Genomic DNA, 27,930 nt, shown 5'->3' on the forward strand with positions numbered 1-27,930 from the left:
GTTATTTTCAATTCGCGGTTCGGCGTTCGCGCGAAATGCCCGGGCGGTTTTCTCGAGCGAGAGGGGAGGGGAGGGGAGAATAACGCACGCAAGCCGCGACCCACGCGTGCGCGACTCGCGCGCCGAGTGGCCGAACACGCTCGCGCGTAAACCTCGCGAGTGTTTACTTTGGAGGTGGCGATTATGTAACGAGACCTTTCAAAGTGTTATGGGCACCGCGGGAACGAGCAAACGCGGCGCGTAACTGCATTCTGCACCGCGGCTCCTCGAGGAGACCTGGGAACGACGGCCGAGTTTCCGCCACCGACCGAACTGCCAATTTTCCCGGATTTTTCATCCCGGCGCGGTTTCCCTTTCTTGCGGCTCGGCGGCGAAGTGCGGCCGTAAAATGCGCGTCAAATTAATTCAGAAAAAAAAAAGAGAGGGTAGAAGAAATTCCCCGCGAATCTGGGTCCCGGAAAAACCGTAGAACCTTTGCACGTCGATCGTCGAAAGGAGAAAAAAAACCTCCGGTATCTCGATGCGGTCCCTATTCGAGAAAAACGCCGAGTCAACCAACGGGCTGACAGAGCCAGCGGTCTCAAGAAGTGCATTATAAAGCTATGCAACGACTGCCTCCTCCTCCTCCTCCTCCTCCTCCTCCTCCTCCTCCTCCCCTCCCCCACGTAGGAGAGCAGAACTGCGATTTAATTATTCCCCGTGCAGTTTCCCTTCACCACCAGCCTGCGTCGGGACTTCTCTTACGATCGCTTTTACGATCCCTCTCTTTCTTTTTTCGCCTTAATATTTGCACTCGGGAGCGCACTCCAGGCTAGACGAGAAAAACCGCCGAAGTGTTCATTTATAGCTTTGCCGCGACGGCGGACACTATTTTGCGCTAATCGTTGTCGTTGGGTGGGGAGGAAAAAAAGAGCAGGAAAGAGAGGGAAAGATCGAAAACTTCCATTCCCGTACGAGCACCTCGCGGTTTACTTCTCGTAGTAGGCGGAAGTTGTATAATCGGCATAGCGGTACTTTTCCGCGGAATCCAGCCATCCGGCACTTAATGACTTAACTACGTTCCGCAAAAGTCGCAAACCGAGACCGCGGAGGCAGACGCGAACGAGACTCAAAATCTGGGGCCGATCCGGATTACATAATAAACCTCGTCTCTGTTATCCTTTATTCATCGACGCGACGACAACCCGCCCTACTCCTCGTAATTATAATTATAAGAATTATATATATTTAATTATATTAATTACAGTAGTCATACGTTCACGCGTCGAGTCATACGGTCACATGATACGTTGCGCTGAGAAAAAAAAAAAGGAAAAAAGAAACATTCATTGAACCAAAGTAATATTTGGTTAACACGTTCCGTGCCACGTGTACCACCGATATTACGCGTTAACCTCGGGTGGTAAACGGCGTAGAACGTGTTAATCTCGAGTAAATGTTATGTCTCGTTTATTCGAATTTATCTGGGTCAAATAATTATTCTTTGAATTAACGATAACATTTCTTTGGTACTAATATCGACGAAGGGTTTCTTTGGTTCGATGAGATCTTTTTTTTCCCTCTCAGGGTGGCCTCGATCTTTTCCGCGAATTACCAACTATCACGGCGAAAACGCTTCGAGGGATCCCCGTCATCGGGCGATCGCTCACGGGGAACGGGCTCGAGAAGAAGCGAGGAGTAACGACATAGGTACGCGTCGTCCAGGGTCACCGGTTGACACGTCCCATTGTCGGCCGACGATCCGGCCCCGCGTACGCGACAGGTACCTGTCGGCCGTGCACCACAAATCATGCGTCACTTTCACGCAACCGCCCGGAGGAGATCCGCCCGCGGCTCTTTCCAGCCGGAATTTTCTCCGGCCCCGAGGACGCGACGCGACGCGCCGGCCGAGATTTTCGCGTCGGCGAAGTCTCTTCCGCGAAGCCACCGCGACATGTCGGAGGAAAAAGGAGACGCGAACCAGAGGAGAGGAGATGCGGAGAACCAGGGCCGGCGAGTGCGGCAGGTGCGGCAGGTGCGCGGAGACTCGCGCCGCAACGGGATCTCGCGTACGCGTTTTTGCGGCCCGCGAAGAGGACCCGGAGACCCCGCTTCGCCGTGACCGTGGGACGTGACGTCCAGGCCGTCGAAAAGTCCGCGATATCGCAATCTAATCGCTACGGATCCGCTCGGGACTTTCGCCGATCGTCCGAATGGGTCACACCGGGGATCGATATGACACGATAACGCGTCCGCGACAAGAAACGTCAGAAACGTGACTCGCCTTACCGCGTGGATCTTGAAATCCGCGATTCGTCACCGCTATCGGTTCTTATCGAGGCAATGCGTCGCGGTTCCGGGAAAGTGGCCCATTGGATCGTATGATTCGGCCCCTTCCACGATGGGTATAAAATTGCGGGATTACGACGCGTTTCATTTTGTTGCATTACCTTGATTGACTTTGTTGCCAAACTGGACGCGAGAGCATCACGAAAATCCGTTGCTCGTGTACGCGCACAGCTCAATCGCGGTACAAGATGAAATAATGCATTGTTTCGGGAGGGGAAGAGAAATCCAACATAAATGAACGGTAAATAGTCATTATTTCGACGATTTGACCGTTTGCTCCGCATAATTCTACAAGCGACATTCCGTCCATCCGTCCCGTCGTTAATCCGGCGGTTCCGTGCAAAGGTACGGTTCTTGAATTTTGTTTTGTTTTCTTTTCTTTTCTTTTTTTTTAAAGTAATCCTACCAAGGTACGGACCCTCCAATTTTTTCTTAGCAGCCGTGCCAAGAGAGGATCCCTCGGAGAGGGGAGATCTCGTCCGAAGAATTCGGGTCCTCGCAAATTCTCGGGGTCCTAGATTACAAACCACGAGAGGCCGCTCGAGGGTCGCCGACGAGTAGGCGCACAAGTGGGCAGGGACGCGCTTCCCGAAGAGATCTCTGCTCGGAGATTCAAAAACAAGGGCGGAGGCGCTCCTCGAGGCCGAAGGGTCTTCCTCTCCCTGGGACGAAGAGCGCACAAAGGATCCCTTGGCAGCTGCCGAGAGGGCCCCATCTCCTGCTGGTCCCATTGTAAGGACGCGTCCGCGGAGGCGGAGAACGCAGGTGCCTCATTCCGCGGAGAGATTTCCCAGGACGGTTTTCCCATCCTCGAGGAATTCCCGGGCCATTCTGCCAATCCCAAGCGGCGTCACTTCGGGTCACCGGCTGACGAAAATGGGACCTGTAGCGTTCACAAACGCCCTCGAAATACGTGGCGCCATTTTCGAGAACGTGGATCACGGAGGGCGACGATGAGAGGAACTGGGTGGAACTGCAAGGGCCCTAGACGGTGCACCGACATTAACGACATGCACGGAGCTTGCAAAGCCCCCAACAAAGCTCCGCACACGAGCCCTCCACTCCCAAAAGAGTCGATTGACGCGGCTCCCTCTTTCGCTCTCGAGTCCCCCCTTTCCCCTCTCCTCCCTCGGCTCTTTCAAGAGAGGAGACGCTGACGGGACTTTTTTTTATTCCCTGCGCCCACGCGCTCGCAACCTCGCCCCCGCTGCAGGACGTAAAAAGTGCCAACGTCGAGGCCGACGCTTTTGCCGAAAACGGCTTCACGGAAGTGCCGATGTCCCCCATTAAGGTGGTCGTTTAAGTTCGCGGTTTAACCGGCAACGAAAACGACGGTTCCGAAAGGATTCTCAATCGGTGCAACTGGAGGGAACTCTTCGCTCTTTCTACCGTAAGGAATCAGTCGCGGAGTCTGCAAGGTCGGCGAGAGGACCGAACCGCGTCTCCGTCGGGTGCACCCAAATTACGTAATCTCCCTTTCCAGGCCAAGCCTAAATATCGGCATCGCGATGAATAATTCCTCCACGATGAATTTGCATTCTTAATAAATGATCAATCTAGGAGAGAAACTCGTATTTTTAAACAGATGCGGATTTCAATTAGAGCGTTTAAAAGATACTTTCAGATACAGAGAGGGAGAGAGAGAGAGAGAGGAGATCGATCGATCGAGTCCAGCGGACGAGGTCGGCCGGCCATGTCGCGTCCCCGTTGTCGCCGCTACCGGACTTCCGGTAAACCGAATCCCCGACTCGATGCATCCGACCCGGTACGATGCACTCCCAAATGGCGGGCTCGACCGCAATCACCGGCGCGTCGGGGATTCCTCGACGTTTCGACCGCACTTCCGGTCTGCCGAAAATTATACCCGGAACCGATTCAGCTGGTCCCTCTTTCCCCCTTCCTCCTATTCCAACGAGGGGATAAAAATAGAGATCCAAGAGTTGGACAAAATCCGGCGATTCCCAAAATTCGCGAGCCTGCGGAATCCGGGAGTACAATGGCAGAGAGCGCCTCCGGAGCGTCGCGACGTTTATTGATCGGCGCCCGTCGTCCAGGGGTGGGAAGCCCGGCGACGCCGCTGGGTTAGGCTGGGTCGGGTCGTCTCGCGTTAGGTTGTCGTCGTTCTGACGGCGACCCAACCTAATGCGAAACCGATGGCCGCGAAAGCTGCGGAACAGCCGCGGCGTCCACTTTGCGGGGATTTCCCGCCAGCGAAGGGAAAACGGGCCGCGTCGTTCTCTCTCTCGACGTTTCCGCCGACGGAGGTCGTCGTTCTCTCGACGGTTTCGCGCCTTGAGGCAGGTCAAGTCGTACTCGATCGATTCCGCTCGATACGCCATTCCGTCCACTCGAGTCGATCACGAAATCGGGTCTCACCTCGGCCGCACGAAATTGTCCACCCGACGGAGTGTGTCGACACCTAAGAGGAGGTTTCACTCCGGAAGGAGAAAAAAAACAGGAAACGGTCTTCCCCGTGACGGCGCCGTCGCACGAAGGCCATAAACAAATCGCGGTCGATCTCGTACAGAAAACCTCTCCAGACGAGGTTTCACGCCCGAAGCAAGGAGATCCGAGAAGAAAGCCGCCTATATTCGACGGCCGAGGCGGAGAGGAGAGATTAACTTAATGAAATTTCATTAATTCGCTCCTATCAGCATCTCGGCCCTCGATCAGCGCGGACGTCTTTCCGGGGGACATAATAGGCCCCATTAAGCGAGACACTCCGGTGTCGTTCCTCCCAGATGGCCGCGACGCACGGCCGTCGTTAAATCCTCGAAGCGGTGCGCATGCGCCGGCGTAATATCACTTTCCCCGATTATTCGTCGTCTCCCCGACAGGAAATTACCGTCTCCCCCTCTCCCCACCGCCGAAAGAACGCGCGCGTCTCGTCGCCGGAAACCGATTCGAGAAACGTGGGAGAGACCCGTCGCGATCGATGGATCTCAAAAGCGATCTCCGATCAACCGGGAGGGAAGAGAAGGAAGAAAAGGAAGCACAAATTACGAAGGCCGGCGATTAACCCGCGATTAGATAATCAATGGAAAGGACGGGGGCATCTTCCCAAAGATTGCGTTTTTTCTTTCCTTCTTTTTTTTTTTAATTTCCGCCCTCCCCGCCGCCTAATCGAAGCTGATCCAATTACCCCGAGCGTGCGCGCGGATGAGATATATCGCGGATACCCGTGGAATTTAATATCTCGCCGGCGGACGTGTAACCATTAATAAAGTGATTTTAAATTCGACAGGGCCGGCGAGCGCGTGGAATATACCCCGGCTCGTTTCCAGGCAATCTCCGCAATGAACGGGCCCGATGGAAAGATCGGAAACTTCATAAGCCGTTCGCGTGCCGAGCCGACCGATGGGCGTTCTTTCGTGAGACCCCTCGGAATTCCGTCCCTTGTTTCGGTGGGATCATTGTTGCGGCAAAGGCGGGGATTCCTCGCGAAAACGAGGATATCAAGGCTGTGCGGACCTGGAATCCAGTTTGAGGCACAGACAAAATTAACATGCTTATTGGAATATTTTTGTGATGTAGACGTTTGTGTCATGTTGAGTTTTGTTTATGCCACTTTTTTTTTTTTAATCCAGAATTGTTGAAATAATAAACATCCCAAAAATGACCATTGTAACGCTTTTGAGGTTCTCGGAGGCTCTGAATTTTTCTAGCTGTCAAGGCCAACCTCTATCGGTTTAAAAAAAAATTCTGAATTCAAGTACTATCCCCAGGGTACGTCCATAAATTAACTCAAGCTCCTGCCGGACCTTGAGCCGCGAAAAAAAAATCATAAAAATAGTAAAGAGGAAGATTTTAACGTTTTTAAAAACTTTAATTTTGTTTACTGCCAAGGGGTACTCCTATCGGTACCAAAAAATTCTAAGTATAAGTACTCCTGGCGATTTATTTGCGCAAATTAATACAAGCCACTGCGAGAAGCCTAAGCCACGGAAAGAAAAGATCTTGGAAATGGTCATTTTAACGTTTTCGAGGTTCTAGGAGGCTCTGAATTTTCCTAACGTTAGAGAACCCATTAGAGTCGACAAATCCAAATATCCACGATTTAGGAATTTGTTTATTTTATTGATCAGGTCTGTTTTTTGTAAAGAAAAATGGCGCAAATAAAACTCAACATGACACAAACGTCTACATCACGGAAACATTCCAGTGAGCCTATTAATTTTGTTTGTGCCTCAAACTGGATTCCAGGTTCACCCAGCCGGATATATCGAACGACCACATCCCCTGTTTAGGGAGATTCGACTCATCGGCGGTCGAGAAGGGGGCAAAGAGGCTCGCGCGACAAAACGGAGCGGCCGCTCTCGAATCCGCGCGCGGCTCGGAGAGGCGGTGATGCAACCCGATCGATCGCGCCCCGCAAACCACTCGGGGTAGTTACGCAATAAGTGAATGTCCCCGATCGAGGAAAGCGGCTCGCCAGAGTTAGAGGCTAGCGGATTCGCCACGTTGAATTATTGAATTATCGCCCACACGACGGGGGGGGGGGGGGGGCCGCCTTTGGAAGGAATCGCAAGCGGCTCGGGGATGACCGACGCGAGCGTGGGAGAGACGGGCCCGACTCGTCCGCATAGAAATCGACGACGTCCGCCGTAGAAATCGCCGACCACGTGTCGAAACGGCACCGAGTCTACCGTCCACCGACGATGCCCAAATAGGCGAGCCCGTCGGGTTTTTCGAACCGAGAGGAAACTTTCGAGACTCGATTTGGTCAGACCAGAGCAGGTGCAGTTAAGGGAATATGAAACGATCGCTATATAAAACCATCAAAACATTGATTAAACTTTTCTCCAAACTCGGTGCACCGAATATCATTCGGAACTTCGACTCGTGAACGTGAAAACTCCAAGGAAGAACGTGATGCCCGTGAAATTTCAGTTTTCAGAAGAAATGTGTGTCCTTGGTTTTGGTCTGGGGTGAATAAAAAATGTTTATTTGAAAAATGAAATTTCCCGAGTAGCATGATTGATCGGGACCGCTATAAACACGTGTTGAAGATTCAAGTGACACGGTGCACCCAGGTTGGAGGCAAGTTTTGTTAATGTTTTGACGTTTTATGTATATGGAATGACGCTTTCATATCACCTTAACCCTTTCGCAAAATTGGCTCACCGCGTCAGAACGTCGCCAATGGATGAGACACCGTGCCAAAAGTGTGCATTTGCGTGCGGTCAGTTTCAGAAACATGGTGACAATGTAAGTTCGAAAACAATATGTATAGGTAATAATAGCGGGTAAAGTGCAAAGATATACGATAAAGATTAAAACATCGGGGAAGAAATATTGATACGTCAATTGCACAGTTATGTCTTCAGTCGCCCGATGCGAAACATACGTTTGCGACACTAAAAGAAGCGAATACAGTTTCCTTCAATACTTTGCATCGACAAAAAAAAGACTCTTATCGATATATAAGAATGTATTATGTTCTTTTGTTTTTGGTAAGCTGTTTCCGATGTCATGCTCTACGTCAACGATTACCACTCGCTTTGTACCCAGATGTTTTAAATAAAATACCTGAGTAAATACAAAGAAATACGTGAAATCCTAAAGTCCATAGTGAGCAATCTCCCGTTTCAAGAAAATAATTTCTTGCAAAAAGTTGTACAAAGTGACATTTATTTCAGTCCTCTAGACAATCATACCCCCTTAAGGTGATACGAAAGCCTGATATGTACATACCAAAAAGTCAAAATATATAAATAAAACTTTTTCTCCGAACTAGGTGCAACAAATTATCTAAAACTTAAACACGTGATTATGGAGGCTCTAAGGAAGAACGCGTTGCCCGTCAAATTTCATTTTTCGAAAGAAAAAAAAATATATATAGCTTTCTTTGGTTCTTGTCCGAGATAAGTACATTTTTTTTTCGAAAAAAGAAATTTCACGAGCAGCGCGTTATTCCTTAGGGCCCCTGTAATCATGTGTTAAAGTTTCAGATAGTTCGGTGCACCGTGTTTGGAGCAAAAATGATATAAATATTTTGACTTTTTGTTTTATATATATCATATTTTCATATCACCTCAAGTTTTATCCAATATGAAGGGCTTCGGCGCTTACGAGAAACCTCATCGAGAACCGCGTCGAATTCCGCTCACACCGCGGCTGATCCGCTGCGGAAGCGTGCAAACTCGGATGCAACCGCGCGCGGAACGACGCACTGCAGTCGCGACGCTTTACATGTTTACCGTTAACGCCGCGCCGTTAACGTAAATCCACCGCAACGGCGCCAAGAGAAGAGAGACCGGAGACACCGGATACGCCACGAGAATGACAATGCGACGCAGAGCGTCGCGGCGTCCTCGCGAGACCGACGACCGCCAAAAAGCCGAGTCGTAAAAATGCCCCCGTCTATTTGTGCAACGCTTCTTTAAATAAAGGACACTAAAGCTATTTCCAACAGCCAAGTGCACCGATAATAGACCGGCTCGATGTTCAGGGACGTTCCTTCCGCAGTTCCAGTTAACGTTCCGCAAAATATAAAGCGCCCATTGAATCCTTGGATAAACGGCAAAATGAGAAAGAATATTTCGGGATAACTGAACCAACAAAGTGCAACGAGTGCATCAACGACTTAGGAGGGGGCTACTTCGAGGCCGACTTTCGAAAGATACGCATCTACTTAGGTACGATCCGAAACAGGACGATCGTCTCTTGGATCCCGACACTTGGATTTTACGGCCTCGCGGTAGTCGCTCATCTTCGCCGTATAACGAAGTTCGATTATCGGAAGCTACACACCAAGGTGAATCATTCACTTCGGCAGGCTCGTTAACGGGCCGGGCTTGCGGAGGAAGCTGGCTTTTCGTGAAAGCGACTGCAATTATTCGCACCGCCGACTCTAGGCCAACGCTCGCGTCCTTACAGCCGACACCGACAGGACGAGATATAACGAAAGAGGATATCCGCGGCCATTCGCGGATACCCCAGGTCGTGGTTCGAAAAATTTGGCAAAGAAAAAAGACTCGCGAATACCCTAGATCGTTGTTAACGACGCTCGAAGGAAAAGGACTCGCGAATACTCTGGGTTTGTGGTTCGCAAAATTTGGCAAAAGATAAAGGACTCGCGGATATTCTGGGTTCGTGATTCGCAAAATTTGACAAAAGATAAAAGATTCGCGAATCCTCTAGATGGTTGTCAACGACGCTCGACGAAAAAAACTCGTGGATACTCTCGGGTCATGGCTCGCAAAACTCGGCAAAAAAGAAAAAGACTCGCGAATACTCTAGATCGTTGCTAACGACGCTAGACGAAAAAGGACTCGCGAACACTGGGTTCGTGGTTAAAGAAAATCGGCGAGATAGGATTCGCGGATACCGTTCCTAGTTCGTGTTCCAGAGGATCGGCGAATAAAGACTCGCGGGCACTTCAGGGTCGTGGTTCTCGAGATTTGTCGAAAAAGACCAGGAACATCTAGGTCACGATTCGCCGGATCCGTCGAACAAGGAACTCGCGAGTACCCCAGGGTCGTGCTTCACGAAACAGGGCGAGAAAAAGGAACGCGCAGGGTGTCTGGGCTATTCGCGCCCGGCAAATTGGTTCCGATTTGGCGGGCCTCGTTAAACGGCCGGTGCCGGTCCAATTCGAACTCGCTGATAAAATTAGACCGCCGCGCTCGGGTCTTACCGAGCTCTCGCGGTCGCGAGGTAAATCGCCTCGCGCGACGCGATCGACTTTCTAAATTTGTACCGAACGGCCGAAGGGTCACTTTCTCCTCGCTCACCGATGAGATGCATCGATTCGTCGCAGATATTGGGAAAAAGGAGAGCGCCTCCGCGTACCGGAAACGACGAAATCTCGCGGGCACCCGAGTCTCCTCGTTATGTGGGCGCAACGAATCGACGCAGCTCGTTAATTAAGGGATAACGCAGGATGCGCGCTCGTTCGATGCAGATCAAGGAGAGAAGGAAGGAGACTCGCCTTTGTCGGCAGCTTTCCCGTGCCTCTGCATACCAACTACTACCTCCTATACCCCGAGGAAAAAAAAATATTTATCTCGACGACAAAATCCAGCGATCAAGTGCGTCCAAAGAAACGTCCGAGCAAGCAAAATTCATTTATCTCCACGTGAATTTTTCTTCTCAAGAAACTAATTATTTCTACCAATTATATACGATTCATGGGACAATATAATATTTATCTCGGTCAACTAATTTTTTTTTTTTTTCAGTGTACCCAACGTTTTCCCCGGATATTGGCTTACGAGAAAAAAGAAGGGAGGATAAATCCCCTCCAAAAAATCGAGAGCACCGATCCCTCCCCCGGACCGAGCCGGCACGAGCCAGAGCACGAACACGGCGACAAATCGCGCGTCTTGGTCAATGGCTCGTTAATACGACTGCCCGATAAGGAACGGGAAAAAGTACCGATCCCCCGAACTGGGACGGGAAAAAAAGATCGGCCGAGCCAATTAGCGTTCAATGACGAAACCGGTTGGCCGTAACAGCTACCGGAAACCCGGCGCGCACGCAAATGCGTGCACCAGCGGAGTGCACACGGTTGCATACCCGCGCACGCGCGCTCGTTCCGCCAGGGGAACAACTTGTTTCGAGAGCGTATCCCGCAGTCCGGACCAGATTTCCCAACTTGATTAGCGCGGAGACGTGCGTCGAGTTACTGCAAATAGCCGTCTACTATCCCGTATTCAATTTGCATTCCTACGCGCCCGCCCCGCCGAGGGTGGTGGGTTATTACCGGGCGCGTGCATTAATCGGTGCAACGCGCGCCGTCGCTCGTCCACCCGGGATCACATCATCGACCGGCACAACCGAATCGTCATTTTCTCCACACCCGAGTCACGTACGCGGGGCAGGGAGAACGCGGACGATAGAACGAGGAGCGTAAATCGCGTCGTTAAAATTAATATTCCAGTCCAACCAGCGCGTCCAATAAATATCCGACGTTTCGCAGGTAACCACCAGAGCGATAAACACGGCCGCGTCAACGGCATCGAGAATCAAGGACCGATGACGTTTCCGATGGCTTAATACCGTAACTCGCAGACTCGAAGAAGTTTTCGCGCATCCTGGGTCCTCCGGGTCCCTTTTCCAAGTGCCAGATGCGTCGAGATGACGTCTCGTCCGATGGCGAGTCGGTTTCCCAGAGACCCTGGTACCACCACGAACTAGGCAACTAGGCGACTCCATATTTCCCTGGAAACGGCGGATCGCCTCTTCGCACAATCGCACCACCGCCCAACGTGTCCCCCGATCCATCGCGACGGCGCGTCCGTCCGTCGAAACGTCGTCTCCTTGCCGAAATCGGTCAAGGGGTCCCCCACGGGCCCCTTTGACACCGGGAGAAGAAGAGAAGTCGAGGAAATAAAAAAAAAAAAAACAAGAAAAAACAAAAAAGAAGTGCCGATAGGCCAATCCTCGCTCGGAGGCGAGCAAAGTCCGCTCGGGTTGCCCGTTCGGGCTGCGCGAGATTTCAGCGGGGCGCTCCGTCATCCGGCGGGAGAGACGCGTCTCCCCCGCCGGCCCCGGAGATTCAGGTTTGCCGGCAGCAGCCCCCGTGGGCCATTCCACCGGAGGACGCGGTAACGGCACTCTCGGCGCTGGCCGCGCGCGTCACGTGTGCGCGCGAACGCACTCACGCACGCACGCACGCATGCGGCGGCGCGGCAAGAGCGACCGGTTGCGCGCGCCACGGCGAGGCGGCCTCGCCAACGGGATCCCCCCCGACCGTTCCATCGACGGCGAGAAACCCGGCACAGGACGTGGGATCGAAAGTTTTTGTCAAGACCCTCTCCTCTCGGTCGAGTGAAAAGAGGATCGCGAGTCGGACATCTCCGCGGGGTCGCGACACGCCCGCCGCGCGGCCGTTCCGCGTCGTCCCGGCGGCGCGCGGCGTGCGACCTTGAGCTTTACGCGCTGCCGGGCTACCCGGCGCGATCGTGTTTAGCGAAATTGCGGATTTAATGAGCGCCGCTTTGCATGCCGACCGCAGACTCCGGGCCCGAGATTACACGCCGGGGAAATTGCGCCGAGGCCGAGAGATTGCGAGAGGGGCGCGCATCCTCCGGTCGGAACGGTACCTATTTCGAGGGCCCGTTCGCGGGGGGCGAGCCTCACGGTATCACCGATCGCCGTCGAACCGCCCCTTCCCCGCGAGTAACCGATCTCCACCGATCACCGATTGACCATCAAAATCGGTCCCAGGCGCCAGGCATCGCCGTCGCGACGGTTCCACGGGGAATGAGGGGATTCGAGGGAACCCCCTCTCTTCGTCGCGATGGGACGTCGAGCGTGCACGCGAATCGGACAGGAGGGGCTTTCCCGAGGTAAAGCACCGCAGGCACCTCCCGACCGATCATCTCTACTCCGGCGAATCTGCATTCGGGGGAAACGGCTCAAAGACGCCGCCAGGGGGCCCCCTCGGCGCTCGACCGGACCTCCAGAATGCGCCGCAGGGGATAAATTAGTTTCCTATAAAAAGGCGACCACTCCCTGATACGGTTCCAAAAATACCCCCCGATCGCGAGAAGGACCTTATCCGGCTCACACGGACTAAAGTCGCGACTTGAACGAACACCGTAAACGCCAACGGCTCACCCTGTCAGTGCTGGTGAGCGGTACCGATGGTCATTTTGACATTTGCGACGATCGGCCACAGTTCATTTCCAAGTTCGACCCGCCTTTAGTTACCCCTCACCCTGGTTAATTAGAATCCACCCTCACGATCATAAACATATCAAGCGACGAAGACGATTTACATAAATCACGAATATAGAGTTAAGTCCCCTTTAATGGAGGGAAAAAAAAGATGACCTTGACCATGGTGATTAATCTGACCATTTAGAAGTAGATGCTCAATAAGCCAAATTAGTCTTTTCCACATAAGCCATGATGATATACCAGTTTCTGTCGAAACAAAGTGAATCTCTAACAATCCGCTCCTCCGTAGTGTCAACGGTGTCTGCTTAGAGAAACAATTCTAGCTCGGTTCCTTCCTTCCTAGACTACCGTACCGGGGAAAAATCGCAAGCAATGACAGCACCGGTATTCGTTCGCGTCGATGCTTTCATCTCCACGGGGCTTAAAGAAATTATTCACGGCTGATTCGGCGCCGGCCGAAACCGAGTCGAAGGGATAGGTGGCGTCGACTGGAGAGAACGGTACTCCCTAAATAAAATAACTAAAACCCGATATCGGCGCTATCAACGGTAACGATACCGCGAATCGCAAGAAGATCCGACCACCGACGGTCGCGGAAGGCATTCGCCGCGACGCTTTCGTCGCGACCATATCGCGAGGTTATTATTTCCGCCCGTAATCCCGCGGTGTCCATTATCGCGCAGCGTCCTAATTAATCGTTGAACGATCGCGAAATACGTACATAACGTACCAGAGGTGCTCGTCCGGTGGCATGCGCGAGCGCATCGAGCCAGGACCCGATGCCGCAACAACCGGGGTAAGGTATACGAGGCGAACCCCCGGACGCGTAACGAGATCGCGCCGGGTGACGACACGCGAGCGTGCCCGTGCCCGTGTCCGCATCCGCGCGAGCACTCGACTGCACGGGTACACGTAATACCGAAGTACGTAACCAGCCGTCCGGTGGCCGTCGTTGAATCGCGATGAAAGAAAAATAATAGAAAAATAATAATAATAAAAAAAATTAAGGTGAAAAATCAGGGGAAAGAAAAAGATGTCGCATCCCAGCCAGATCGTCGGCCCGACGTAATCGGCGACCCCTTTATCGACGTCGGATCGTGCTACGCATCTGATCCCCAATCTCTCGACATCCGCGATTCCAATATCCAAAGTAGATAAGTTCGCTTCCAGAGTAGATGCAACAATGTTGCGGCACCGTATCGCCGTCCTTGTCGCCCTCCTCCGAGCGGCATCCGCGCAAGGTCGTCCGCCTTTCATCTAATCCGTCGTTCTCCGATTCCCGCACGGCCGTTTCAAACTCCCGTACAATGTATCCCCCCGTTGCGTAAACGGCGTCCTTTTAACTCGTTTCGGTGTTTACACGAGCCTTGTCGGGGCCATTCATCGGCTGGCGCGTTTTCCCGAATCCCCCGATCGGCGCGTATATCGTTTGACTGTACTAACAATGAGTCGTACGGCGTTCGAATTGCGGCCTGAAAGCCTTCTCGATTATTATCGCGTTTACGGGATATATCGATACGGAAAGACGATCTGGCTGTGGAGGGCAGCATCGTTGAAGAACAAAATACATAGGACATTCTGTTTCTCTTGAATTTTGCAAAGTGACTGCGCGGCGCGATATGGCGACCGGCTAAATTGAGAAAGAGGATTAGGACCGTCCCTTGGGCGCGATTCTTTATTTTCGCCACGGTCACGGGGATATCAAGGAAGCGATCGGGTGTTCGGGACCTGTGTATCCTACGTTGGAAAGTTAAATCGATTCCTACTTTCAAGAATGCAGCTAGGACGATGCAGAAAGGATGCATCGGGCTCTCGGTACCAATGGCGACCTTCGCGTACCCGCGACTCCCCCGAGGACGTTTTCCTTCGGTCTCTTTCACTTTCTCGGTCCCGAAGGCCCCGAAGGGATCCGCCGACGGAGAGGGAGAAAGAGAGAGAGAGAGAGGAGCGAGAGTCCGCGAAAGTAGGCTGGACCCTGCCGCCCAACCGATGCCCCCCCTCGGATTTCCAGCAATTGTCGATTCGACGCGAATCCAACTAATAATTAACCCTCTGCAACCCAACCCTACTTTCGAATCAAGAGAAAACCAACATAACGTGACATTTGCAAACATTTAAGATTCGGATATTGACCGTCTATTTATAAATCTGCAATTTGTATTAACTTGTATGAATTAAAACGTAGATACAATTTATAAACAAATGTAGTCACAAACTAGTGCCCACTTGGATTTTCACCAATTGTTGATTCGACGCGAATCCAGCCAATAATTAACCCTCTACAACTAAACCCTACTTTCGAGTCAAGAGAAAACCAATATAACGTAACATTTGTAAACATTTAAGATTCGGATATTGACCGATATATTAATCTGCAATATGCATAATCTTGTATGAATTAAAACATACATACAGTTTATAAACAAATATAGTCACAAACTCGTGATCCTTCGGATTTTCAGCAATTGTCGATTCGATGCGAATCCAACTAATAATTAACCCTCTGTAACCCAACCCTACTTTCGAGTCAACAGAAACCCCATATAACGTTAAATTTGCAAACATTTAAGATTCAGATATTGACCATCTGTTTATAACTATGCAATTTGTATAGACTTGTATGAATTTAAACGTAGATACAATTTATAAACAAATATAGTTCCAAACTAGTGGTACAGTAACAAGGCGTTACGTTAAATTTTTCCGGAAATTTCTAATAAGACAATATGATACCAAAAGGTCATTCTCTGTATCAAAACATAACAATATATTTATAAAACTTCTCTCCAAACTGGGTGCACCGAATCATTTGAAACTTTAACACGTGATTACGAAGGTCTTGAAATTAACGAAATTTCACTTTTCGAAATAAATTTCTTTTTAGCTCCTTGTCCGGGACAATTACAAAATTTCTGTCGAAACTGAAATTCCAGTAGTTTCGAGACCTTCATTAGGATTTCCATAATCAAGTGGTTAAAGTTTCAAATTATTCGGTGCGCCCGCGGTTTGGAGAAAATTTTATAAATATTTCCACTTCTTGGGATATATACATATAGGATGCTTTCGTAATACCTTGGTATGTCGAATGTACGAGTTTGTAACTTTAAAGTCACATAACGTTATGGATTGACTATCCTGAGATGGCGTAACGATCGAAAAGGACCTCGGTAAAAATACCCTAGTCCTAACCTAAAAATACCCATATCCGAGGTGTCGGGTGCATTTTTCCTGACCCGAGGAAAAAAAAATGTGCCTCACGGAAAACCGGATTTAAAGGCCGCTTGCAGGCACCGCGGTGTGTCGCCACGCGGTAACATTTCCATTAACCCTTTGCCGTACAAATTACCTCGGCAAAGTCCGGGCAAAAGTATAGCACGATAATTTTCAGAAAACTAGCCGAAATGGCGAGGAAAGATGCCCGCAGAAGCAGGGAAATTCCTTTTATACGAGATTGAGATGAGTTTGACCGGTGATGTTAATGTTCGGTCCAAAATTTGTATCACGAGTCAGGCTCGTCAAAGTATGGCAAGGGGTTAATAGGACGGGACCGTAGCATACATCGGTCGGTAATATCCGAGGACTCGGTTTACCCCGGCCGGTTTTGATCCGATGTCCGAAATCCCGCAAGGGCACCGCCGAGATCTCGCCGGTCGGTCAACGACCCGAGATTTGTTTCCTGGGACGGTCCCAGGAATTCGAATCCCGAATTTCGGACCGAGGTCGCATCGACCGGCGCAGACGCTCTTGGAAAACAAGAGAAGCGGCATGGACTTAACGGGAGCCCTCGGAAAGCCGCTGATAAACTTCCGCGGTCGACTTCAAGGGCACTCTAACCCTAGTTCACACGATACGCCGACAACATCCGACGTTTCGATCCAGTTTACACGGCTCAGGGCATAGATCGCGAGATTTAACTCCCCGCAGGGATTTCGACTTATATATTCACCTCGGCGTAGCAAAGGACACTTTTAATCCGGCGCTAAATTCACGGCGTAACTCGTGAAACCGTTCGCGGTGGTCGGCCTCTCGCGAAAGTCGGCGAAAGTCGTTAATATGGTTCCGAAGTCGAGGTAAAAGGTAAGCTAGCCTCGGCTCGCCGGTAACGGCAACATCCGCTGGCTCGATCCAATTTACACCCGGGCCAGTGGCAGGGGATTTACGTAATGTTTATGCGCCGAGGTAAAAGAGGGATCGAGATCTTTCTCCCGGCGCTAACGTCGCGGCATCGCTGGCGACACCGTTCACGGCGGTCCGCCGCAGCAGGCGAATGAATCTACGAAGGAACGACGACTCGCGGGTCGAAAGTCTGCGCGGACGTAACGGATGTCCTACCTTGGAGAGATCCGCGTCGCAGGCCGGCGAATAATCCAAAGGTGGGTCCGGCCGGTGAGAGGTGAGGCCGATTAAAGGTCCCGGGGTGTGGAAATCCAACGTCCCGCGTCGAGGAGAACCGGCCACAATTTTAATCTCGCACTTGATTCCGTCCCGACGCGACGCGGGGGATGACACGGCCCGGAGGGGGAACGTCGGTCGAAAACACTGTTATACGGAAGAGGGACAGCGACCGGTGAGAGAAGCACCGAGGAGTTCAGCCGAGGTCAGCGAGGAACACACCCAATACGGCCGGCTTCACACGAGGGACTGAGGCCGCGGCGGAAGCGGCGGAGCGCCGCCACGGCGGCCGAGCGCGCTCGGCCGACTTCGGGCGTCTCCGGCTCCGCTCGGCCGGAGGCTGCCCGGGGTGGGGGGCGCCGGTACGCTCCTACTAGAGAACATAGAACCGACAACTTTTCCCGGCGAAGGGATTAACGATTTAAGACGTGGAAACCCTGGCTGCCAGGTTAACTTTTATCCCTTCAAGCTCCCCCCTCGACTCGCTTCGGGTGCAACCGATGATTTCCTCTCCCGCGAGCTTGCCGATCCTTTTTCATTCGTCGATATCGGTAGATCGGCCCGAGGAATTGTCCGAGTCTCGCGCCCGCGTATCTGGACCAATGAGGAAAAGAAAGAAGGAAACAAGATGGCGTCGCGGCCGTCCTGTGCCGCCTTCGGGGCGAGCAAAAAACGCCCTGGAAAGTAGATTATATTTCGAAAGACGGTCTTATTTTACGCGCAACTCGGGAGAGGTGCGCGCTCTCTCGGCGAATCCGCGTTAAACCGCCTCGACGTAGACTACGGAGATTACTCTAGGCACCGGCGTAGAATGGGTCTCGGGAACCCGTAAACTCGACGCGTCGCTGCGAGCGCGTTAGCTCGACGGCAAGGCTGACTCTATATACGGTCAAGTGCAACGTACGCGTATAAGTTTTTAAGAAGGCCCAAGAGAGGAGATGGAGCGCGTCGAGCGTAGCCGAGCGCGCGTAGTTTCGGTCGGATGTTGGGAAGGAAAAAACCGGTAGCTCGGTGAAGCGAACGGCTCTAATAATAGAGCAGTCGAGTCTTCGCTGCTCCCAGATTAAACGCTATCTAAGGCTTTGGGCGGACCAAGGTTAGGGCACCTCCACGACTCGGACTCTCGCGCGGTTCGCGAGTTGACGACCCGGTTAGTCGCCATCCCTGTACCTTCGTTTATCGGGAATACAAATGACTTCTTTTTCCAGGACCCCGCCGAGCAGGGTCATCGATCACGGGAAGAGGCGACACGCGGCGTCGGATTCCCGCTCACGTGGCGATTTGCTACACGCGAAGCGCTGACCTGGGCCCTAAATCGTTCTCCACGTGGGCCCTGACCTTGGGTAAGGCTGGGCCTCCGAGCGCCTCTTTTGTCGTCCGAGGACGGCCTCGACCGCCGTGCCTCGGCAGAGCTGACACTTTTTACGGAATCCTTGAGTAAAAGTGTCCGCCGGTTAACTGCAGGACTGCCCAACCGAGGATTAATAAAGGGGCGAGAGTGGGATGGCGACCGGCGAGGATTTCTTTGGGTACTTAGTCGCTACGGCGCATTTGAGAAAGTCGTAAAGATACCTACTGCACCGGAGTGGCCGCCCTGCACCGTCGCAACCGAGTATCGTCGTTATTCCGGGAAATTACAGGCTTCGCTGTATATAGTGCCTATGAAAATTCCCCGTGGTACTCGATAATGAACGTACGTACCTGCCGAAAGGCGCATCAACGGGCCTGCTCCTCGAGATGCGCGCGTTTCGACGTCTCCGTGTAAACATATCGTACGAGTCTTCCCGATGGTATTCGAAAATAGTTTGGGAGCACGGGTACCTATCTTTGAAACCTCTTAACGAATTAATTAAGACCCGGATCCAAGAGAGCTCGGCAGGTACGCGGTAGAAATCGAAACCGAGTATTTATTGCGGCGGAGCAAAGGGCACGGAAGGAATATGCAAACGAAACGGTCGATAATCACGGTGCATCTCCATGTAATTAGTAGACCTTTTGATAGCGTGTTACGCCGAGGATGGGTACGACACCCACCGAGTCGAGGAGAGACGATGCCATTATACGCGATCCCGACCATGATCCTAGCCATAAGCCGATCTATCGATGCCCATGGTGGCCGATGATTTGACCTATCTGCATCTCGGTGGGTCGAATTTCAACTCGCATCTTCTCTTCAAATTCGGTGGCCCGAATATTTAGGCGTACTTTATTGTTATAGAATAATACTCGTTTAAGCAATCTGCGCGTAAGTACGGTCCTAGGAAGACAACGTTTCTACTTTTATCTTTTGCAGTCGTTTGTTGTCGCTGTAATGGCACCTTCCTCGGCGTGCCATGTGGCGTTTACCGTAAAACCTGACAAAACTGACATTTTCCTTCCGGTGTTTTCCGACATCTCGACGTCAGATGCGAGCATCCGGCATGTCGTCGTGCGCCCCTTGAAGACCAAAGACACGTGTCGTGGGTTTCGCATTATGCGACGACTCGTAAAAGCCACCGTGGATGTAAACCACGAGGCGAGCAAGAGAGCAGGGCGAATTCGAGTGTACGGCTGTAATTTCTCGCCACGAAGCAATTAAAAGTTTTTTTCTTCCCGGTGGCTCCCGGAGGCCGGTGTTTAAAGCGAGTGGCTGAGCTCCCGGCTTCCGACGAATGTTGGTTTTGTTTCCCTATTGTTTATACCGTGGTCGGGAGGATCGCGGGACTGCCACTCCGTCGGTCCATCGAAACCCACCATTAGCTGCACGAGTCGCAAAAAGGCGATTTTTAATATACATATTCAACCGATCCCTTGGATTCCTCGCTGGCCATTATCTCTCGGACAACGACGTCGTTGATATCTCGGGTCTTTGTTAACACGACGTTAAGCGAAATCTCGAAATGTTGAGAACGAAACGCTAAAGACGTGACCGGAAAGTAGCGCAATGAGTCGGTAAGAGGGTGAATTGGAAACGACAGATGCGCCCGAGGGTCGAGAAGCCGAAATCACCAGAAACCTCGGCCAGCCTCCGGATACGTTTCCCATTACAACTACCAAGATGGGTCAGCCATCTGGTCTCTTTGTTTCAGTCTTCCCTTGATCTTTGTTCGGTCCTCCGTTCAGAGGAGGCAGAATTTTCCATCACCCAATGTCTTCCTCTCTCGACTCTCGGCCATCGACATCTTTTCGTGATACGAAATCAATCGAGGAAATGAATGCAGGAAAAAGGCGTACATTTAAATAATCACACCTCGTGGAAACACGTTATTCTAATTATATCGAGGCCTTATCACCGATATAACCGTGCCGCATAACTTTCTAATTATGAACTTCTTGCAATCCCGCATTTTAATTACAACGATTGCATCACGGCGATGGCGCAATAAACCCGCGTGGTGCACTTGCAGGGAAATTTGCATAGATTTTTATGGTGGCGTCCAAACGCTCGCGAACGTGTTCGGATTCGCGTTGCGCTATCGTTTCGTTAAAGCTTCCAAGTTAATGGAACCTTAGGGCAATAAAATGCCCTTAGACAGAAATACCAAAGATCGAGCCCAGATACGCGTATATCCCGTAAAACTCGCGAAAGCTCTTTGATCCTCGGATAGCGATTGCACCGACGTACGTACAAAGCTCGCGCATGACTCTCGCGTTGCGCAGGTATACGTCGGGGCATTATGAGCTCCGGGTAATTTATGTCATCGTGGAGGCCAGAAAGCTCGTCTGCCTCTGTGTGATAAGCTATGCGATGTATCTACTCTTTTGTAAATAATTCCCTTCGCCCTTCGCAACGAAAAAGTAAAACAGAAATTAAAGGCAACGGGAATATAGATATAAGTCGCACCCGGTGAAAAGCTGCAATCCCGACTGTTTAGTCCGACAATTAGACTTCACTCTCCCGAGGAAAAATCTATCGCATCGGAGGCGTGCATCCATGCAGCCGAGTCTTCCAATCCGAGGAAATACCGGCGCGGATTTAATTATGACGGATGGGAATTGCACTTACCAGTAGTCGAAGTCACGCATCATCCTCCAATTATGGGGGCATTTCACTTGCAATAATTATCGTACCCGTAGCGGTGGGGCTTATCCACGGGCCGTGTATCACTCGGTAGATTAATGATTTTACTTTCATTCGCGCCGGTCCGAGTCGGTGTATATGCACCGACATTTGCAGCCGCTTTCAAAAGGACCTTCAGCGTCCTTAACTCCCCTTCCCCGCGGGTCCTGTCCCCCCCAGCCTACCCTTTTTACGGAATAATCCGTTCCTCTTCCCGGCATTCCAGAACAAAGGAGTCCGACCGGTTCCCGAAGGACGCTCGGGAACTTTACACTTATATCGAGTTATGTCAGGCCGCGTTGAGATAGGTTAGGGCTTTTTTAAATTCCATCCCTCGCCCCGTTATGGTATGCAACCCTTCCAGTCGCTCCTCCGGAAACGCGGTCGCCATTATTTACGTTACGCACATTAGCGGGCATTAACACTTGGTTTACGAGCTCGCTTTATGGTTTCGTCATGCCGCGAAACGCCGACAGCTCGTAGGGCACCGTGCGCGCCCGACAATTGCGCGAATTGCGCGAATTGTGCGAAATTTTCAAATGACTATTCCCCGCTCTGGAATACAATCGTTGTTCCCGCTCTCGGACCGCTCCGCGAGTTGAATCTCCGCACCGTATGATCACTGCTCCCTCAATTGCTCGCTTGCACCGGAGAATGTTACAAAAAGTTTATTATTTCTACGAAGTATCCGAGCTGCGCGCTGCCCGCTCTATAAATAATTAACGCGTCGGGAGTTGGCGTCACTCGCGGTTACGCGACATTAATAATTTCCAGTATTCCGTCGCCATTAAATCCCGACGTTCAATTAATATTTGAAGTGCAATTTGAATATTAACTGGAATTTGCATTAAGTCGAGGGGCAACTTTTTATGAAGGAAACCTCGTGCCAGGGTACTTTGTACCTCTCGATTGAAAGTTCCGACGCGAAAGAAGGGCATCGTCGATAGGCCGGATCGATAAGTCTAGATCAAAGACTAATATATTCTCATGAGCACACCCTATTATGCCGCGGCATGGCATTTCCCATGCATGCGGGACTGGATCTACCGTTTGCACCCAAACGGATTGACTACTGCACAGGTGCAATCGTAAACGTAATATTCGATCGCGATTTATTTCGAATCGATCTTTCATAATGGAGGTAATCGAGACCACCGCGCCGCCGCGATAGCTGGAAACTCTTGGAGGCCAACCACGAAGCCGAGTCGTTGGGTGGCGTGACTTATTAACATCGCTTAGATATTAACACTTTTATCGCCGACATTGGGTGGCTTCGTTGCATCGGATCGTTGCCGGTCAGATTTACGTACAAGTTATTCCCACGCGTTTAGAATGGCAATTGACACCGGCCGATTTCAAATTGAAACTTTCTAGCGAAGAGGACTCACGTTTCGTACGCGCGCCACGGGATCTGCGCCCGACCGGTAAGAAGAAAGCCAACGAAAGTGATCTCGTAACTCTCTAAATTTGCTATTCTACTTGCATCGGCCGACGAAAGCGAGTCCGCAACTGGATGACATCTTTACGCCAAACGTGACTCCCCTTCTCCAGTTCCCTTTCTATCCAAGAATTTCAATAACGGTGGAAAACAAGTTACAACCGTCTAGTTCCTAACCTCGACCCGGGACCTTCCAAAAAATTAACGATCACCCCAACGAACCCAATTATACCAACGAAATTTCGCGGCAGAAACGCTTTTCGGCCGGACTCGCGAAGTCGGTCGAAAACCACTTTCGTTGAGATCGGACCGGATCGAAAGCTGAAACTAGTTCCAGCCAGGCCATGGTTCGGCAGAACTGGAAAAAAATTGGGCAAAGCGGAATACGTTACGAGCACGTTTCGCTACGCTGGATATGTCGTTAGATATGCAGGAACTCTTGGGGGATTTTCTAAAAAATTGCTTTGAAGTGACTCCGAAATTACTCCGTCGCGGTCCCAGATACCCCATCGAGAAAATCGCCGGAGAATCCGCGCACTGGCGACACAAAGAGCATTATATCCCCAGTAGAGTGAGTAATCCGGATTTCCTTGACATTCGTACTCGGTCGTATCCTCGAGGCACATTCGCGCGCGAATCCCCGTTCCCGTGTCGAATTTGCATTAAGGGGCGACTATTGACGCGGCACCGCTCTCGCAATCCCCGCGTCGCCTCCGTGCATATTTAACACGCTCGTCTATTTAACGCGTCCATGATCGAGCCGACGAGGGCCACGGAGGGGATTATGGGCGAGCACTCGCTTCGCGTTCGAGACGACGCGAGGCCACGTGGGCGACCCGTTAAGTGCAACGTCGAATCACACTCGACGCCAACTTCCCGCCATAAACGTTACTCGCCCGAGCCTGTGTACCTTGATTTAATACCTTTAACGGCTCGATAGCGCGAAAGGTTCGAAGGGCAATAAAGTTCACGCGTGCCGCGACGAGGGGACACGGCCGCTTAACGCGCGTTTCGTACCCCGTCGTCCTCGGTCCACCGTTGACCCCGGACTTATCCACGGCGACGGTGACCCGGTGGTCCCCGGTCTCCTGAGGGCCCTTGGAATGCAGAAATCGGCGTTATTCCCCTCGTTAATTCGAAACCAAGGGGGATCCGTTAACGCGACTCCGCTTCCACTCGCCATTGACCCCAGGATCGATCCCACGTGGGGCGATTCAAAGGTTGACCTCGAGGGACTGCACGTCGTTGTTCTGGTAATCCTCCACGAAACCAAGGGTGGACCGATGGCCGAGCTCGGTGACAACGGATTATTTCGTCATTGGGGGAGGTGAAAAAGAAAAAAACGAAAAGTGAGCGAGCGGTGACGGGTCTCGTGTAATGCGTCTACACCGAATGGATACGCGATACTGTAAGTGGTCGCGTGAGCCTCGCAATCGCGAGAGTTGCATGTACGAACATACCTTCGGATCTCGCTGGTAACCAGTCGGCTATCCGAGAAAGGGTGCGGTGAGTTTCCCTAGGAAAAAAATCCCTGGACCACGCACCACGAGGATAGAGGTTCCCGTTCACCTTTCCACGTACGTACGCTCTCGTGTCTTTTCGCGTTTCGCTGCTTGGATGTCGCCTCGGAGCGAAGCTCGCCGGTTTATACGATGACCCTACCTGGGATTTATCTCCCCTCGGCGTGTCGTAACAGACAGTAACTCCTTGTTACAGAGCCGATATCCTGGACCGCGACAATGGATTCCCTGTGTTGAAATGTCAACAATCGACGACGCCGCGAGCTGGGGACCGAAGACTCGCGTGGACGTTCTTGCTCTTCTTCGTTTCTCGATCTGCGGTTCGAGAAATGAGCGTCTCACGAAATTCATCCTTACGTCTACGGTTTTGCAGGAGGTTACCCTCGATCCGGAGCGGAACGAACGTGAGAAATAAACATTTCGAAGGAGGACTGCCAGCGATCGACGTGGATCTTCTGGAGGCAATTACAAGCGTACGTCGCGTCACTGTCGCCTGGGCAAAAGGACTGAAAATGTTTAATTACAACCCTCGGATATAATCACTACTTTGTCAACGATTTTAATGCACTGATTGCTGCCTTTCTACCGAACTATGTATTTACGTTTAAGTACTCGCGAACGCAATCGTTACTGCATTCTTCGGCGACGCCGAGCACGGTCTCGAGGCCCCGAAGGGTGAAATATTATTTGGAGTAACTGCGTCCGTTATTACGGCCTATGAAATATATCTTCCCGCTTGCCGGTTATTACGACCGATCATTTACAAGTTTAATCAATTGATTCGCTGGTCCTCCTTCGACGCGGACGACGACCGTACGCCAAAGCCCTTTTATAGAGACGAGGTTCGATTGGAGCAGTCGCAAGAGGAGGTCCACGCGGAATTACTCACTCGGTCGGAGTGTAGGTCAAAATAGAACTGTTAGTCAGACGTCACCGAGAATTCCTCCTAAAGTCACCGTGAGTCTTGCTTGGTACATGCACTTTGTTGTACACGGAAGGGTTGTATACGCGTGGTTTTACGTGCTCGCACCTACTTTGCGCGAGTATCAGCATTTCCTTAAAAGAGATTTGGCGCGCCAACGCGGAACTCGTGCGGAACACCTGGCTGATTTTTTTTTATTATTCACTTTTTCATTCAGCACGAGTGGCGCAACTTCTAAATGCACGAACGCACCGTCGTTAGAATTGGTCGCATCGCCCGTGGAATGTCCGGTTTGGAAAGGCTACGGTGATGTGATTTCGTTAAAAGTGAGCGTTGTCGCTCGTCGAAGGCCTTGGTGGCTGAAAAGAACGAGTGGCTTTGGCGGGCCGGAGGGGGAACGAGATGAACATTCCACAAGGCCGAAGAGACATTTAAAGATATCACGCCGCGATAAGAATCGCGCATTAGCGTTCGGATGGAAAAGCGACGTACCCGTGGTTAAATGGTACTAAATACTCCGAACGCCCTATTCTTTACTTAATATTCCTTAACGATGCGGCGTTAATCTCCTTTTACCCGAGAGAGACGGTGATAACCGAAATTACGTAACACGTGGTCGACGATTTGAGTTCCGACTAAAATATATTTAGTAAAAATTGCCCGACTTTCTAGATGATCTTAGTTAACGTTTGCATTATATTCAATTAATACAATCAATGTAAATTTATAATAGTGAATGGAGTCATCCATATGGATAGAAATAGAAAGGTACCACAAGCAGCAGAGTGGCGCAGTGGAAGCGTGCTGGGCCCATAACCCAGAGGTCCGTGGATCGAAACCACGCTCTGCTAGTCCGGTTCCCCAAACCGGTTTTTTTTTATGCAATTGTAGTGTTTTCCCAATCAGAATATCCATAAGTACCATTATATCGTGATAAAATATTTTTACGACATGTTTTATGCAAATTTGTATGTACGCGTCGAACTCTCTTAAAAGGCGCACGGAGAGATCGCCTACCGGAGGCGAGCTGGACGATACCTTCTCGTTTCTGCCGTCATGGGGGATTATTTCTCCGGGAGTGTTATTTTTCCAAGGGCCTGTAAGCGAGATTTTATTTCGTCCGTATCGCGAGAATGAATTATTTAACGGCCGCAAGAACTCACGCGCCGTCTCGACTTCCGCGCCGCGGCGGATCCGAATCTGCGGCGCGGGCGTTTCAAATTGCAGAATGGCAATTTGCAATGCAGAAGTGGCGGGTGTGTGCTGCCCTAAAGTCCCGTAAGTTCGAAGACACGGTACGTGGGCAATGACACGCAGAAAGGAGCCCGCCATTTCGCCATTGTCCTTTAGGAAAGAGGAGAACACGGTTCACGGGTTCATTCGAGTTCACGGGCATAAATTCTGTGGGTGTCGCTCCTCGACGGTGGTTCCTCTCGATGTCGGGTTAAGGCATTCCCAAAACGCTCGCTCGATGACTTAACGACAATGACTCGCGTAGACGTCGACTCTCCTTCTGAACCCTTCTATACTCCGCACGCGACGAACAATAAGTGCACCTAGAAATGCGCTTCCTTCGATCTAATGCAAATTGCCTCCTATGTCACCCTACACCGTGTACAGTTCCAACCACTTTCAATGATCGTTTGCTTCCTGTGCCGGCGAAAAGAAACCGCGCTCGATTGCCCGCCTTTGATCCTCTCCATCGATTAATTAATACTCGTCGGTCTTGGTTAAACGATGAGTCGGTAATTTAGTAAAGATGACGTAAATACCCGCTATGATTCCGGCATTACGTTCCGACGAACGTCCCATTCGCTTACGAGCGTTGCTCGCCGACAGCTACAGGCGAACACCGAGCACGAGTACACGTGCTAGGCATGATATACCACGCACATAGATCACTGAACCGCGCATCTATACCTGGGATGCGTAAAGACTATCATGAGGCATCGGACGAGACGTCCACGATTGACTTAATGGGAGTCCATAATTTCGAGGAAGGTCCGATTAAACGCCTCGAAAAATATCCCCGCGCTATTTGGCCGGCGTTAAACTTTCAAAGATTGAAATTGAACAGCGACGCATCGTCGGGGGTGTTTCCGGCGGTATACGACTTCGGGGTAGGGATCATCGAATTCCGGGTTTTTCGACGTAGCCGTAACCACGGAGTCCGTATCCTGTGCTCGGGTATATACGTCCTCGCAACTCGCCGATAAAGGGGAAAAGAGAGAGCCGAGAACTGGCGAACCTTTGAAACGGTACCGCTGTTCGGATGCCTATTTCTGGATCAGAGAAGTTTCGAGGAATCTCTCGCGGTGTGCAAATTCTCCTTTGCCTTCCAGACGAAATCATCGCGTCGAGACGAAGGCGCGGAGCAAATCTTTAACGGCGAGAGGAGACGACACCGCCGACCGGAGAGAGATGACCGCCGCGAGATTTCGACCTTACCGACGCCTTCCAAGGATCTGCCGTCCTCGCGGTTATTTCGGTCGGCCCGTTTCGACATTTTTACCGACGGGGATGGCTTGCGGGACTTTATGGGCCGATCATTTTTCCCGGGAAAGATCGTCGTCATTGTTCCGCCCACGTGGGCTCGTATCCTTGCCGCGTATTTAGTGCGGGCTCCGCTCTAGTCTCGCATATATTGCCCTGTAAACGGGGG

At 51.2% G+C, this 27,930-nt stretch overlaps 1 protein-coding gene and 1 non-coding gene across 5 annotated transcripts in view; one reads left to right on the forward strand and one right to left on the reverse strand.

Moving 5' to 3' along the window:
• Positions 1–17,581, reverse strand: part of LOC105702509 (trichohyalin) — a 99,841-nt gene extending 82,260 nt beyond the window's left edge. For all 4 annotated transcript variants that reach the window (XM_012430136.1, XM_012430132.1, XM_012430135.1 and 1 more), the window contains exon 1: positions 17,290–17,581. The gene's annotated coding sequence lies outside the window, so the exon portion shown is untranslated. The remainder of the gene's footprint in view (positions 1–17,289) is intronic.
• Positions 17,582–26,047: 8,466 nt separating this feature from the next.
• Positions 26,048–26,119, forward strand: Trnam-cau. Its single transcript has one exon. It is a non-coding gene; the product is annotated as a tRNA-Met (tRNA).
• The last annotated feature ends 1,811 nt before the right edge of the window (positions 26,120–27,930 follow it).

The sequence above is a fragment of the Orussus abietinus genome, unplaced genomic scaffold, assembly GCF_000612105.2.
Source record: "Orussus abietinus isolate OABI.00-Male unplaced genomic scaffold, Oabi_2.0 scaffold6, whole genome shotgun sequence".
In the NCBI taxonomy this organism is placed as follows: Eukaryota; Metazoa; Arthropoda; class Insecta; order Hymenoptera; family Orussidae; genus Orussus; species Orussus abietinus.